Raw genomic sequence first — 17485 nt, forward strand, 5'->3', positions numbered from 1 at the left:
TGGATATAACCAGGGAGGTCTTTGAAAGTGAATACTGTATTCCATGACATATATTGGGCCTCAGTGTATGCCACTGTTCCCTTCATTTCATTGATGCCTTTCAGTTCTTTGAGCGGTTCCCCAGGTTTTACATCCCACATGGAATCTGTGTAAGAAAGGAGCAGGATTTTGACAGTAGGTCAGTGCTCAAGAAACTATAAATCACTTTTATATACACGTCTGACTGTCAGGAGTGGGCCAAGAGTGTAATTACCTACAGCTTTGTCTGGTCTGTCCTGAAATGGAATCTGATGGGGAACATACCACGGTACAGTTGGGCAATAAATCATTAATAAAAGTTTAATCCACTGTAGCACATGGATTTATTCAAAGTCAGAAGGGTGAGGACAGGGAGAGCAAGCTAAAAAAGATGAGAATTTTTCAGTGCATTTAGAAGAGCTGTTATATTTTTTATTTCGTGCTTGTGAGGGTATTTCCCGGTGTGCCTTCCAAAGAAGCTGATGATTTGGCAGAGGTCAGAGCAGGTACCTCACAGCTCAGCAGTATGTTGTGTGGTTTGAAAATGTGAAATATTCTGTTCAAAGACTAAAAGAATTGGCGCTCGCACGCATGTGCTGATTGGCACACGCACACGCAAGCGCAAATCGACTCGTGCTCACAAGCGGACAGTCTAGGGGGCAAATTCACTAAGATTCGTAGTTGCGCCAGGTGTAACTTCGCCGCACTTCGCAACACTTCGCCAGGCGTAGTTTCGCCAGTGCTTCGCAAATTCACTAAAATCCGAAGTTGCGCTCAGGGGTAGCGTAAGGTTGCGAAGTTGCGCTAGCGTTGATTCGCTAAGCGAAGCGAAGTTACGCTAGCAATGGTTAATTTGCATACGGCGCCAAATTCAAATTTCAATGGAGGAATACGTATAATCACTACAAATGCCTGGGAAACCTTCAAAACATCAAATAAAAATTTTATTTTGCCCTACACATGTGCCCACTGTATAGGTAAGTTGCCATGAGTTAGGAAATGTAGGGGGGAAGGAGGGGAGCCCCAAAAATGTTTTCGATCTTTTTCAGCCTATCACCCATAATGTAGAAAACACGCCAGCGTTTTTTGGGACTTAGAAAAAATTTTGACTTTTTTTGAAGCAATCCCTATCTACTCTATTGCGCTTCGCCTGGTCTGAGGTGGCGAAGGAAGTCTAGCATAAAAGTTGCGTTCAGTACACTGCGCGCGTTAGTGAATTTGCCAGGCGTAAGGGTGCGAAGTAACACTAGCGAATCTACGCCAGCGTTCATTAGTGAATTTGCGCAGTAACGAAAATGCCAAACGCTAGCGAAGTAACGCTAGCGTTCGGCACTGCGGCGCTTAGTGAATTTGCCCCTAGGAGAGAGGGGACCGGACTATGGGTCGGAGGCAGAGAAGGTATGTGCCTGGCGTAGTATACAACCCTTCAGCTAAATGATTCCACCATCAGCAGTGTTCTGCTCTCTCACCTGTTCTCCCTGAGAGCAGAGCCTAACATAGCTACATAGTTAATCTGGGATACAAAGAAGTATTAAATTCAATCCCTCTACGTGTGTCTACTGTGTATATATGTGCCATGTTGCACATATATACACATACCTATACAGACCCACCTATACACTCTCATATATAAACCTAAATATACACATATATACATATATATGCTAAACTAACTGTACACAGGGTCGGACTGGCCCCCCTACTGTGATGCTCGCCACGCATGCATGAAGGTGCCACACGGCGCGCATGCACAGACGGCGCCACCCACATTCGCAAATGACGATGCTCAGCTCAGACAGCGCTGCATAGTGCCAATCTTTTTGTTGTAAAATTCGAATATCGCGAGAGGGGGTCATGCCCAGTGGGGGCCAATCCATTTTTTCTCGATGTCCCTCTGGGCCAGTCCGACCCTGACTGGAGAACCTTGGATATCATGCTTGTCTAGGCAATGCTAAAGGGCATAAGTAGAATATGAACATATCAAGGAGAAAAATAGATTCTACAATTACAATATAACCAGGTGTCCTCAACTTCACTGCTCTGTTACAAACCAGGATGAAAAGTCCGAAGCAAAGCCGTAAGCCTCCATGTCACGGTAGCGGCAGTTCAAGCTTCCCATAACTTTCGATGTGGCTAAAGTTTGTCATTACCTCAGATCCCCACACACCTTGCACACAGATTAGGCTAGTTAATCAGTACCCCAAAGTCCAACCAACACCCCCAAAAGTCATACAAAACTTACTGTCATAATTCTCATACTGGAGAAAGATTCCAAGCACTATAGTAGTAAAAGGATTAAGATAATGGGTACACACTCCTACTAGCAATCAAATGGTTAATCAGCATTCAGCATGCAGGGCAGCACGCTAAGGCTCACAGTTGCACATTTTCAGGCTAGGGTTATTTTAGAGCATCAAAGACAAAACTTACTACATTTTATATTTAATATTATAAGGTATATTTAGTATTTCTACAAAATAATGTTACAAAAAGCACATACATTAAAATATATCAAACAGTTTATAAAATAAAATGGGGAAAAAAACAAGGAAAACCTATACTTACCTCAAATATAGAATTAACTGGTCCTTGAGGAAAGTGGAAACAGACGGGATAAACTGCCTCCGAAATGGGTCTTCAATAGTAAACCCAAAGCATAGTCAGAAGAGTTTATCAATGATTTCAGGGGCATCAGGTAACTGGACTCAGGAAAGGAAAGGGGTACGGCCTAGCAGGACACAGATTGAGCTTTTTATGACCTCCTGTAAATATGTACTGGACCAACAATGAAATCAACTCCTTACGGAACATAGTAGAGAAATATTATAATCAGTGGTCATAATTCTTCCTACTAGTTTTATACAGTCTAAACATCAATACTATGTGACCTGGACTCTAAGGGGCAGATTTATCAAGAGTCAAAGTGAAAATGAGAATTTTCGAGTTTTTTTATGGCCAAAACTGTCAAATCTGACAGAAAAAAAATTCGAATTCGTTTTTCGAGATTTATCATACACTGGCCCTATAAGAACTCGAATTTGACTATTCGCCACCTAAAGCCTGCCGAATTGTTGTTTTAGTCAATGGAAGACGTACTGGGATCAATTTGGAGTTGTTTGCAGCCTTCAGAGAAAAACTCAAATCAAGTTTTCAAAACTCGAATCGAATTTGATTCAAATTCGATTTAAGTTTTCGGTCGATTCTATTCACCTGAGTTTTGAAAATTCTATTTTTTTAAATATATTTTGATTGAATGAATGTGTCACCCTAGCTGGGCTTCTACTCTCCCACATGGCATTGCTCTTATTGGTTTGTTATTAGCCAGGGCTTGGAGCAGGGCATCACAGGCTGTGAACCTTTTACACATGGCTATTTCAAGACCTAAGTGAGCAGATTTATGCGGGGTATCTGTTTTCTGGTCATGGTAGAAATATTTATTGAATAGCTTGGCCTGCTCTATTAACTCTTACAGGCCTGTATCATGACACTCCCTTACAAATCTTACAAGAAAGTGAACAACAAGTGTGGACTTAGTGGAGGAATGCAGAAGTGTTGGCTACAGGAACTCCCACAAATGAATGAAACATGGTAAGATGCAAGAAAAGGCCAGCAGCAGTCAGTTGTAGTTAGATATCTGGCCAGGGATCAGGAATATGTAAAAATAACAGGCATGGGTCTGCAACGAAGAAGTCAAGCAGGAACAAAGTATAAGAGTGTTAACCAGAAGGCGCAGATCACGTTGCAATGTAACACGGACATTGGCATCACTTTAAAGGCATTACACATATGCCAATGGTTTTCCTGCCATGCTCGCTCAACCAAATATGAGCATGCAGCAAAATGCAAGAACAATGTGCTACCACACGAAAGCAATCCTGTTTGGCACCAAAGCATGCTCACAACAAACATGGAGCAGCCTAGCGGGCAGGGGAAGACATGCTACAAGAATGTACCCGCGTGATTTCTTCTGACATGTCTTCTCCATGAAGAACCATGGAGAATGAAAGTTCAGTTCAAGTCTTCTTTTCTATGTCAAAAAAGATCCCCACTATCTGTCTATAATATCTTTCAATGTATTTGTAAAGTATTTGCAAGACAGTTGACACAGTTACACAGTTAGTTATCCACAAAATCCCCTTCTCATTTATGGATTGTACAACTCAACACATTGTACCTCGTTTGCCAGTGTAGTTACCATTTCTCCAATTAGCGAAATCTCTTTGCAAAGCAACAACTTTCAGCATGGAACTTACCTGTTTTGTATATAATTGTCAGTCCCATTATCCGGAAACCCGTTATGCAAAAAGCTCCAAATTATAGGAAGGCGATCTCCCATTGACTCCATTCTATCCAAATAATCCACATTTTTAAAACTGATTTCCTTTTTCTCTGTAATAATAAAACAGTAACTTGTACTTGATCCCAACTAAGATATAATTAATCCTTATTGGAAGCAAAACCAGCCTATTGGGTTTATTTAATGTTTACATGATTTTCTAGTAGACTTCAGGTATGAAGATCCATATAATGGAATGATCCCTTATCTAGAAAGCCCTGGGTTTCAAGTGTTCTGGATAACAGGTCCCATACCTGTACATGGGCAAAATGCAAAATTACAAACTAAATTGTGTGATTAGAAACACTATTTTCAATACTTTACATGAACCCAACAGAGCCCTGTCTAGAGCAGGTGTTACTTCCAGGTCTCCCTTGACATGTAATGTTAACAGTGGTAATTTGCCCACAAATTTTGCTTGAAGAATCATGAATACAAATTGTGTAAAAATGTGTTGCATTGTGGTTAAAAACCATGTTGATATAGTTAGTTAATCTGGTTGAAAAAAGACAAAGGCCATCAAGTTCAACCTTTCATACATTGCACTTGAGTTTGTAGACAAGCTATTATATAAGAAACTGAGCAGGTACCTGCATCGGTTGTTCTGCTGCTATGCCCCAATGACCCAATAACAGTTATGGGATTGCAGAGTTAAAAAAAATTTTAGACGCTGTGAGGGATAATAGTCGTATGTGGATGTAATGCAACAGTATATAGGGTTGGTGTAGAAGATGGGAGGAAAGTTATGCAGGCTTCATGTAGAAGATGCTATGTAATGTTATGCAGGGTTGGTGCAGAAGATGGTGTAAAACATTAGATATAGGGTTAATGTAGAACAGGGGTTCCCAACCACCAGGCCACGGGCCATGGGCTGTGCTGAACTGGGCCGCCTCTGGTCATGGCTGAGGTCTATAATTGCTGCAAAAAAAAAAAAACAATGAAAAATGCCCCAAATACCTGCAATCCCAGATCACTGACTCGCCATCCCCATGACAACAGCTATGACAAAGCCCAGGAAGCGTTCTATTGATTACAACAAGGACCAAAATACTTTTTGGACAGTTTTTTTTTTTGCACCCCCCCCCACTGCTGGTCAGCAGAAAAATTGTCTTGCTTACAACTGGAAAATGCAAAAAATGTTGGGGACTGCTGATGTAGAAGATGTGATGTTACGCTACACAGGGTTGGTGTAGAAAATAGAATTAAACATTTTGCAGTGTTTTTGTAAAAGATGGAATTAAACATATTTCAGGGTTGGTGTAGAAGATGGAATGAAACATTAGTCAGGGTTGGTGTAGAAGATGGAATGAAACATTATGCAGGGTTTCCTGTGAGTGTCAGACTGGCCCACCAGCATACCAGGAAAAGTCCCGGTGGGCCAAGGTGTCAGTGGGCCTTTATGCTGCTAGACATTTGGCCTATTTCATAGTCATTCCCTATTTCTATGAATAAATGGAATAATAGATTATAGTATGTAAAGAAAAGAGACTAGGAGAATAGAGGTTGATTAAGAAGAGGAAGAATAATATTACTAAGTGTGGGCCCCTGGCCTAAGATTAATTGGTGGGCCCCTAGTCAAAGGTTTTTGTGTGGGCCCCTGGTGTCCCAGTCTGACACTTGTTGGTATAGAAAATGGAATGAAACATTATGCAGAGTTTTATGTAGAAAATGGAATGAAACATTATGCAGAGTTGTTGTAGAACATGTGATGTAATGTCATGCAGGGTTGGTGCAAAGGACCAAATGAAACCTGTAGGGTTAGTGTAGAAGATGGAATGAAACATTATGTAGGGTTGATGTGGAAAATGTGATGTAACATTATGCAGATTGGATGTAGAATTACACAAGGCTAGTGCAAAAGGCAGGTGGTGCATCTTTCAGCAATGGTGTAGTAGACCAGGTAAAACATTAGGAGATGGAATCAAACATTTTGCAGGGTTAATGTAGAAGATGTGATCTAATGTTATACAGAGTTGGTGCAGAAGGTGGAATGAACATTATGCAGGGTTGGTGTAGAAGATTGGATGCAGAAATATACTGGGCTGGCTCAGAAGAGGGGTGGTAAATTATGCAGCAATGGTGTAGTAGAACAGTTGGAAGATTTTTGTAGTAGGTGGGATGCAATATTATGCAGGATTAGTATATAAGATGAAATGTCACACTCTGATGGATACATAATAGTGATGGGTGAATTTGCGCGAATTTCCCGCGAAACGGCGAACAATTTGCGCCGGCGTCTGCCACTTACATCATAAGGGAATTTCCACCCAGAAGGTTGAGTTATTATAATTGGGGATTTGTGAAATATGAGCCTGTGAAGGGGATGGGAGCAGCAACAAAAAGAATAAACATTTATCATACAATAACCATTGTCACATACGCCCTTGTGTTACTCTTTGCGAAGGACAAACAATCCTTTTTTTGGTGATTCTCCACATGTATTACTGGTCTTACTGTGCCACCAGTGTAATAATTTATAACAATAAACAAAGGTATCCATACATACATTTATTTTTGTGCAAAGTTTCTGACCCTTTGGTGACGGCATGTTCTAGTGGCATCTCCACACATCTGCCTGCAGTGTTCTGTGCAGTGTTCTGTGCAGTGTTCTGTGCAGTGTTCTGTGCTCATTAAATATTAAAGGCCATAACATATGGGTTCCAACAGATTATTTGTATTTTTAAAATATCAAACTGGCTATCACCCTTATAACATTAGTCTTTAAACTCCTGCAACATCTTCTCTTCTCTTTCATTATTTGCTTTCCTCACACCCATAATCTACTGAACCCTGTGCAATGTGGCAGTCTGGCTTTATTGAGAGAGGCTTATGTACATTTACAAATTATCTTCACTTACTCACTTCAATGTTCACATCCTCTTGGATCTTGTCCTGTGTCAATAATCCGGTACCATGACAAATTATCCGTTCACATATGTTTAAAAATTGATTCACCTCCAAATTCGACCACTTCTTACTGCTTCCGTCCTTTGAAGCCTTGTATCCACAATTATATATAAGGTAAGAAAAAGGTCATACGCAGAATTGCTGCAAAAATTCCAGGTGCTCTTTTATTCCACTACATGTTTCGAGCTGGCGCTCTTTGTCAAGTGTTACAAAATCTACACAGTTGTGAACATTTAAACCATTAGCCCCTCCCCTTCCATTCATGATGCAGGTGGCAACTGCTGAGGGATCCAATTTTCTTTGCCTAGCCACCAAATAAATTCTGTCCATATTAAAACAGATCAAGTGAACAAATATTTCCAGTGAAAAAAATATAAAAAATGTAAAAAGTGTGTAAAAAGTCCCGTTTGGTGTGTCTCTCCATCGTCCTCATATACAGTATAGAAGTTCATAATTAAAAGTCCACATTTGTACCTAAAAAATGGGAAAGAGAATAAACGGTACAAAATACACTTGCGACCCTGGCACTGCCTCGTGAAAGCCTGCCTAGAGTAACCTTGCCCTTAATTATACAAAAAATTGCAACCACATAGCTGTAACATCAGCAAATATAAGGGAAAAATTCTCTTACCCTTATGCCTTGTTGCAAAAACCATTATTCAGAATATTATTTTTCTGTTATCTAGAAGAAAGGAAGAGTGTGTTAAATACATCATGTATAGTCGCAACTATTTGTTTCAAGTAAAATGTTGCAATATATTCAATCCTAGCAACATTGTTTAAAGAAAACTACTCACGCTCCAATAGTCATTTAGACCTTCTGGTTTCAAGCTATTCAGTTTTTTAATCCACCTGGCTTCTTGTTGGAGTAGTACCTTGGTTAGACTCCCCCCTCTTTCGGGTCTACGTACCACTTCCAATACCTGCCACTTTAGTTGGGCCTGATTATGTACTTTATCATAAAAGTGGTGAGATACTGACGTGTCTGTTTGTGTGTTAGGTTTAAAGTTACGAATGTCAGCCTTATGTTCTTTAATTCGCTCTTTCACTTGCCTAGACGTTTGACCTACGTACACCATTCCGCAGGGGCATTTTAAAAGATATACCACCCCCGCCGTATCACAAGTGGCATAGGAATACAACTTGTATTTCTTTCCAGTGATGGGATGGTACACTATGTCTCCTTTAGTCACAGACGAACAGCAGACACATCCCATACAGGGAAAGGTACCTTTCTTCGAACTCCTTATTAGCCAAGATGTAGGATTTGGATCTTTTCGTAATTCAGAGGGACATAATTTGTCTCTCAGTGTCTGTCCTCTCTTATAGCTAAAGAGGGGAGGGTTGCTGCAGTGATGTTTCAGGATCTTATCCTGCTGTAAGATAGGCCAGAATCTTTTAATTACCTTTTCAATTTGATCACTCTGATTACTATATTTACTCACAAAAGGAATCCTTTCATTTTTCTTATTGTCTGATTTTTGAGTAATTTTTGTTGAAAGAAGTTGATCTCTTGGGATGAAACTCACATCTCTTGCAATTTCATTGAGTTTCCGTGGATTATAGCCCTTTTCCTTAAACCTTTTGGAGAGGGAATTAGCTGCATCCCAATACTTAAAATCATCTGACGCTATTCTTCTAGCCCGTAAAAACTGTCCCTTAGGTATAGCTGCAATACACTTCGGGTTGTGAAAACTCGAAGAATGTAACAGACTATTCCTGTCAGTGGGCTTTCGAAATAGTTCTGTCGAAAGTTACAAAATAATGACAAAATTGTAATAAAGAAGGCAGATAAGGGAGGCAGCATTGTACTTATGGATAAGGAGATGTATGTTGGGGAAATAGTTCGACAACTCACCACACCGGGACATTATAAAATGATCAGTAAAGATCCGGTATTTGACATACAAAAAGAAATAATGTTGTTTGTTACTGAAGCCCACCTTGATGGAATTATTTCACAGGAGACAAAAGAGTTTCTGATAGTAGATCACCCCCGAGTACCAGTTCTATATGTGTTGCCGAAAATCCATAAGTCACTGGTTAACCCCCCAGGACGCCCTATAGTTTCAGGGTTAGGTTCAGTTTTAGAACCTTTGTCTAAATTTGTAGACTCTTTTCTCCAACCACTGGTGAGACAGATTCCCACATGCCTGAAGGACACCAATGAGTTACTAGCTATATTATCAAAAATCGAGACAAACGGTGCAGATTGTACATTATGCAGCATCGACATAGCTAGTTTGTATACCTCTATACCTCAGGATGAGGGTATTAGATGTATTGAAGAATTCTTGCTTGAAACAGACTATTCACATAAATTGGTCTATTTTCTCATTGATTGCCTGACATTGGTGCTAAAAAGAAACTATTTTCGTTTCCAGGGTAACTACTACTGGCAATGTCAGGGAACGTCAATGGGGGCTGCAGTAGCGCCCTCATTTGCTAACTTTTTTATACACAGATTGGAAAAGGTGTTTTTTCTTTCAGATGAATATAAAGACAACATTGTGTTATATCAGCGGTATGTGGATGACATTTTGATCATTTGGAAAGGGCAAGTGTCTCTGTTTCAGGAGATGGTTAATAAGGCGAACTTAATGCACCCTACAATTAAATTCACATCAGAGGCTTCTAACTTATCCATTAATTTCTTGGATGTAAAAATAACCAAAACTGGCGAGGGACTTTCGACAGAACTATTTCGAAAGCCCACTGACAGGAATAGTCTGTTACATTCTTCGAGTTTTCACAACCCGAAGTGTATTGCAGCTATACCTAAGGGACAGTTTTTACGGGCTAGAAGAATAGCGTCAGATGATTTTAAGTATTGGGATGCAGCTAATTCCCTCTCCAAAAGGTTTAAGGAAAAGGGCTATAATCCACGGAAACTCAATGAAATTGCAAGAGATGTGAGTTTCATCCCAAGAGATCAACTTCTTTCAACAAAAATTACTCAAAAATCAGACAATAAGAAAAATGAAAGGATTCCTTTTGTGAGTAAATATAGTAATCAGAGTGATCAAATTGAAAAGGTAATTAAAAGATTCTGGCCTATCTTACAGCAGGATAAGATCCTGAAACATCACTGCAGCAACCCTCCCCTCTTTAGCTATAAGAGAGGACAGACACTGAGAGACAAATTATGTCCCTCTGAATTACGAAAAGATCCAAATCCTACATCTTGGCTAATAAGGAGTTCGAAGAAAGGTACCTTTCCCTGTATGGGATGTGTCTGCTGTTCGTCTGTGACTAAAGGAGACATAGTGTACCATCCCATCACTGGAAAGAAATACAAGTTGTATTCCTATGCCACTTGTGATACGGCGGGGGTGGTATATCTTTTAAAATGCCCCTGCGGAATGGTGTACGTAGGTCAAACGTCTAGGCAAGTGAAAGAGCGAATTAAAGAACATAAGGCTGACATTCGTAACTTTAAACCTAACACACAAACAGACACGTCAGTATCTCACCACTTTTATGATAAAGTACATAATCAGGCCCAACTAAAGTGGCAGGTATTGGAAGTGGTACGTAGACCCGAAAGAGGGGGGAGTCTAACCAAGGTACTACTCCAACAAGAAGCCAGGTGGATTAAAAAACTGAATAGCTTGAAACCAGAAGGTCTAAATGACTATTGGAGCGTGAGTAGTTTTCTTTAAACAATGTTGCTAGGATTGAATATATTGCAACATTTTACTTGAAACAAATAGTTGCGACTATACATGATGTATTTAACACACTCTTCCTTTCTTCTAGATAACAGAAAAATAATATTCTGAATAATGGTTTTTGCAACAAGGCATAAGGGTAAGAGAATTTTTCCCTTATATTTGCTGATGTTACAGCTATGTGGTTGCAATTTTTTGTATAATTAAGGGCAAGGTTACTCTAGGCAGGCTTTCACGAGGCAGTGCCAGGGTCGCAAGTGTATTTTGTACCGTTTATTCTCTTTCCCATTTTTTAGGTACAAATGTGGACTTTTAATTATGAACTTCTATACTGTATATGAGGACGATGGAGAGACACACCAAACGGGACTTTTTACATTTTTTATATTTTTTTCACTGGAAATATTTGTTCACTTGATCTGTTTTAATATGGACAGAATTTATTTGGTGGCTAGGCAAAGAAAATTGGATCCCTCAGCAGTTGCCACCTGCATCATGAATGGAAGGGGAGGGGCTAATGGTTTAAATGTTCACAACTGTGTAGATTTTGTAACACTTGACAAAGAGCGCCAGCTCAAAACATGTAGTGGAATAAAAGAGCACCTGGAATTTTTGCAGCAATTCTGCGTATGACCTTTTTCTTACCTTATATATAATTGTAAATTATCCGTTCACTTGGCCTTTGCCATTGAGCTGCATTCTAGTTCTATTTTTTATTTTTCTAACAGCGTCTGTCTCTTATGCCAACACGCCTTCTTCTCCAGTTCAGCTTAATGTAGAGGTGCTCCAGGGAATTTATTGATTAATTGGATTAAAATATCACTTTTATGCAGATGATGTCCAGATTTATTTAGACAGCACTTTTTTAATTACAACCATACAGACCCAGATTTCTTATTGACTCCTAGTTATCCACCCTTATTGAAGCAATGCCACCCTTAATTGAACTGAGCAAAAACTAAACTGATTACTACTGGTGGCATGTTTATTAAACCTGGTTCATCCCACTTTCAATGCTTAATTTTCTTTCTTAATCTTTCTTTCTTTCTTTCTTTCTTTCTTTCTTTCTTTCTTTCTTTCTTTCTTTCTTTCTTTCTTTCTTTCTTTCTTTCTTTCCACAGTCTCTGTGTCTCTGTATGTTCCTGGTTGTTTCCTCAGGGGCCTACTGCTCTACATCTACTGCCATTTCCCTTCTTAAAGGACGTCAACCCAAAACATTTATTTTGCCTAATAAAAGAAACATAATTCTAAGCAACTTTGCAATATTCATGAAATACAGATTCCCTATAGTTTTATAGAGTTATGTGTATATGTATTGCTATTGAAAGCAGCGCCTGCCCCTTTCTGCTCTCTGCCCTGGAGGCTCTGGCTTTTGAGACAAAGTAACACAAGCCAAGGAATTAACAGGCCTGTCTGGCTTTTGCAACATTGTTTAAAAAAGAAACAACCAGGATACTGCTTTCCATAGCAATTACATTTACAAATAACTTTTAAATAGGAAATATAAAGGATTCTTTTGCTTTTAATAAGGATTAATATTACATCTTAGGTTGGATCAAGTACAAGCTACTGTTTTATTACCACGGAGAAAAATTAAATCATGTTTAAAAGTTTGGATTATTTGCATATAATGGAGTCTATGGAAGACGATCTGTAATTCGGTGCTTTCTGGAAAAATGGTTTCCGGATAACGGATCCCATACCTGTACACACTAATCACCAAGATTATATATAATCATTTGCCATTTTGGTTTTGACAGCTCACATATCTGTCCCTTTTCCTCTTAGGATTCATTTATATTCCCCTGGCCTGTACATGTTCAGCGCATTAATCTTAATCAGATTCAACAAGTCAAATAAAACTCGGTGTCAGCATGAATAAAACTATTTGAGTTTGCTGAGCTTGGCTGGCACATGTGGGACACTATATTAAACAAATCTTTCTGTACATAATTAGCCAGATAAACTCCCATACGTTTTCACGCCATTTCTGTGACATACTGAAGCTAAATGAGCCATGCCCCATTACTTGTAAAGGATGCTGTAAGTTAACAAGATGTGTTGGCGCTTGGGGAGACCACACTAGGTGGAGCGCTCATTCTACTTAACTGCTGTATGGTACAAGGGGATAAGCTACATAGATTTAACACAGTTATGTAAGTTTTACTTTTTAATAACATATTATTACTCTGTAAATGGGCTCATGTAAAATGCACTTGGTTAAAGAAGAAAAGTCTGACGAAGGGGCGTGCCCCCGAAACGTTACTCTGCAAATAAACACACAGGGCTTGGCCCGCATGCATTAAAGGGATCCTGTCATCGGAAAACATGTTTTTTTAAAAACGCATCAGTTAATAATGCTACTCCAGTAGAATTCTGCACTGAAATCCATTTCTCAAAAGAGCAAACAGATTTTTTTTTTATTCAATTTTTAAATCTGACATGGGGCTAGACATTTTGTCAATTTCCCAGTTGCCCCCAGTCATGTGACTTGTGCCTGCACTTTAGGAGAGAAATGCTTTCTGGCAGGCTGCTGTTTTTCCTTCTCAATGTAACTGAATGTGTCTCAGTGAGACATGGGTTTTTACTATTGAGTGTTGTTCTTAGATCTACCAGGCAGCTGTTATCTTGTGTTAGGGAGCTGTTATCTGGTTACCTTCCCATTGTTCTTTTTTTTGGGTGCCGGGGGGATAAAGGGAGGGGGGGTGATATCACTCCAACTTGCAGTACAGCAGTAAAGAGTGATTGAAGTTTTAGAGCACAAGTCACATGACTTGGGGCAGCTGGGAAATTGACAATATGTCTAGCCCCATGTCAGATTTCAAAATTTAATATAAAAAATCTGTTTGCTCTTTTGAGAAATGGATTTTAGTGCAGAATTCCGCTGGAGCAGCCCTATTAACTGATTCATTTTGAAAAAATGTTTTTTTCCCATGACAATATCCCTTTAAGTCCTGAGTGCTGGTAATTTTCTTCTTTACCCAAATGCAATTGATGGTGCTAAACCCTATTTTTACTGAGCACCGGATAATATACTTTGAGAGGTCAGGGTGTGCTGGTGGTCTTTTTCTTTGGCTCATGTAAAATGCGACACTAATGGTGTTATAAGAGAGGAAAATGCCTCCTTTAAATGTAAAATATTACCTTTAAATCGATAATATCCTGTACTCTTGTTTCCGGCATAATTTCTGAAATGTTGTGATAGTTGTCAAGCCCTACAAAGATGATTTTGCAGGGGAGGGGGTGCAGCTCTGTAACATTATACTACTGGATGAAACATAACATGTATGTGTGCCCCTGGTTTGTGCCAGCACAGCGGCTCTTACAAGTTTAGAACTCAAAATTACGGTTTTCCATGTCATTCAGATGGCACATATAGATTTTTTTTGTCATATAAAAAGCCTTATTTAAATTAATATGAGCTATATTTGTATGTATGTATATAATATAAGAATGTAATATATTTTATACAGTATAGACACCTGCAATCTTGGGGTAATATTTCCTTCTAAGTATAAACAAGTGTTACTTCTATTTAGGGATGCACCGAATCCAGGATTCGGTTCGAGATTTGGCCAGGATTCAGCCTTTTTCAGCAGGATTCGGCCGAATCCTTCTTCCTGGCAGAACCAAATCTGAATTTGCATATGCAAATTAGGATTCGGTTCGGTATTCGGCCGAATCTTTCACGAAGGATTCGGGGGTTCGGCCGAATCCAAAATAGTGGATTCGGTGCATCCCTACTTCTATTACCATTGAATCCTTCTAGGTTCTATCAGAACTGTTACTGCCTTGAGCTGTTCCACTTTCTCAAATGCTACCCCAACTGCTTTATGCGTTTTGGTAGGCTACAGATTCTGCAGTATTTCTGTTATTGGGCCTTTCTGCTTGTTCAAGTCCTCATATCACACATTTCACTTGGCTATCGGAGATTCTACCAGTGCTGTTTCTACTTTATATGATATAGGCTATAGGCTATGGACTTGAGGAATAACAGGTATTCTATAATCAATATATTACATTTTTGGCTAACTATTTTGAAAACATTTTTTATTTTGCACAGCCTATCTGCTGTAACTGAGCAGCATTCAAAGGGTTGGAGGATTATAAATATTGATCTTAAAGGGGCAATTTGTTTAAAAGGTTGAACTATGTAGATTAACTTTTAGTATGATGTAGAAAGTGATATACTGAGACAATTTACAATTGGCTTTCATTTTGTATTAAAGGACCAGTATCATCAATTTAAATTCGAAAAAAAAACACAAAGACAAATTAAACTTTGAAATCACTAAGTCATTATCAAGAAATAAGTTACAGAAACTCCGCTTGCGCTCCTCTTCATTAAAGGCGACAGGGCAACGATCCATCATATGGTGCACATTTTCTCTTCCCTGGCTATCTCCTATAGGTAAGGCAGGGAGGAGAAATCGAGCGCCGCACAATGGATCGCCTTTTCTGAAGAGGAGCACAAGCTGAGTTTCGGTAAGTTATTTCTTAATAAAGATTGCAAAGTTTAATTTGTGTTTTTTTTTTTTGAAAAAAAAATTTGATGTTACTGGTCCTTTAATTGTGTTTTTGAGTAATTTAACTTTCTATTCAACAGCTTTCCGGCAGGGCAACTAGTGTTAGGCAGAAGACGCACCTGCCTAGGGCGCAATGATTGGGGGGTGCTGGGCAGGTACCTCTTGAGAAGCCTTCTGCTTACCCCTAGGTCTGAGATTTCTTGCTGCCGCTTGCACTCCTCCTGTTTCGCTTCGCCGAAAATTTGCGAAATTCGCGTGAAACTCGAAAATTGGCACCAGCGTCCAATTTTGGACATGTGTCAGAAAAATCGCTTGCGTGAATTTTGAAGCTGGCATTAAAGTTAATGGGCGTCTGAATAGTGTTGATGCACAGCAATTTTGACGAGTGCTACTTTTCTGGCGTGCGTCCAAAATCGTTTGTGAATTTACGCGGGAGATTGCCGAATTTATTTGCTGGTGGCGAAATGTGGAAATTCGCTGCGAATATGTGACAGGCAAATTTATTAGCCCATCACTACTCCTCAACTCTGCTCGCTCCTCCTTTGACGCCACTATGTTTACATGTTTGTGCATGGGGGGGGGTGAGGGTACCTGGTCAGATTGGCCCACCCCTACTCTCCGGTTTGCAATTTTAGCAATCTGGTTACTGGGGTCCAAATTACCCTAATATCCATTCACTGATTTGAGACTGGAATTTGAATAGGAGAGGGCCTGAATATAAAGATTAGTAATAAAAAATACCAATAGATGTGTAGCCTTACAGAGCATTGTTTTATTTTTTAGTTGGGGTCAGTGACCCCTATTTGAAAGCTGGAAAAAGTCTAAAGAAGAAGAAGGTAAATTATTCAAAAATTATTAAAAAGAAAAAATGAAGTCCACATGAAAAGTTGCTTAGAATTAGCAAAGGTTATAAAGGTGAACCACCGCTTTAAAAGAACATGAATTGCAGTGAAAGCCTAATGTCTGAGATATAAACCCTGAAGGTTATTTTTTTTTGTGAAACATTAATAAAGAAGTATCCCTTTCCTCCATGTTGCAGCTCTATAAGTAATACTATCCTAGTCTAATAGGGGTATTTCTCTGCTCTTTTTTTTAATAGATACTGTATACACTTTTAATAGGATTTATACAGGACCAACTTAAAACTTGGGTGATGGGTTAGAACAAGTGGCAAATTGGTCAGACAATTATTCTACACCTAGTCGTGGAGTAAAACGGCTCTTCCCCTTCCCAAGTTCAAGGCCAGTTCTTCTGGATCTAAAAGCTGAATTCCCTCCAGTCATTCTGTGCCAAACTACAGTAGGAAATAAAAGACAGAAAACAGAAAGTGTTCTATTTAATTTATTTTACCAGAGGGGGAAACTCAAAAAAATTAAAACGAAAAAAAAAAATTAAACTAAAGTAAATTCTTTGTTAACCAAATGTTACATCCTGCGGCAAATAGGAATTTGGTTTAATTTGTAATGGCTTTAGATTTTTTTCTTTTTTTTGTAATTTCCCTAATCTTTGCTTGTTAATCAAAGAAGCCAGACTAATAAAACGTTTCAGGGGCTGTCTTTGCTAATCAGAAGAAACACAAGCAGAGAAATAGAATGAGCCGAGGGTCTTTCTCTTCCAAGTCTCTGATTTTTTGGGGACTGAAAAAAAGACTCCTTTTATAATGCTGATTACAGCTACAGTTAAAGAAAGCTCTTTGCTCGTACAATCAAACGCAGTGTTTTTCTCGGTCTAGTGTTATTGTCTAAAATTACCAGCAGCAGCAGCAGCAGTATTACAGAATTTCTGATGCTAATTGGCACTTGGACTTGACGTGTATGGTTGAGCAATTTAAGTGTTATTAAATTACCTTCCGTTTGGGAAATGATATTAACATATGTGAGATTGTGGAAGGAGAGCCCGTTCTTCTGATCTTTCCGCTCGGTTTAAGAAAGCCACAGTATTTTACTACATTAGGAATGCTTGACTGCACACATCCTAAGCCATTAACATCTAGTAGGTTCTTTGGATAAGCTGAACATTTATGTTAC

This window comes from Xenopus laevis, chromosome 2S (assembly GCF_017654675.1).
Source record: "Xenopus laevis strain J_2021 chromosome 2S, Xenopus_laevis_v10.1, whole genome shotgun sequence".
Lineage (NCBI taxonomy): Eukaryota > Metazoa > Chordata > Amphibia > Anura > Pipidae > Xenopus > Xenopus laevis.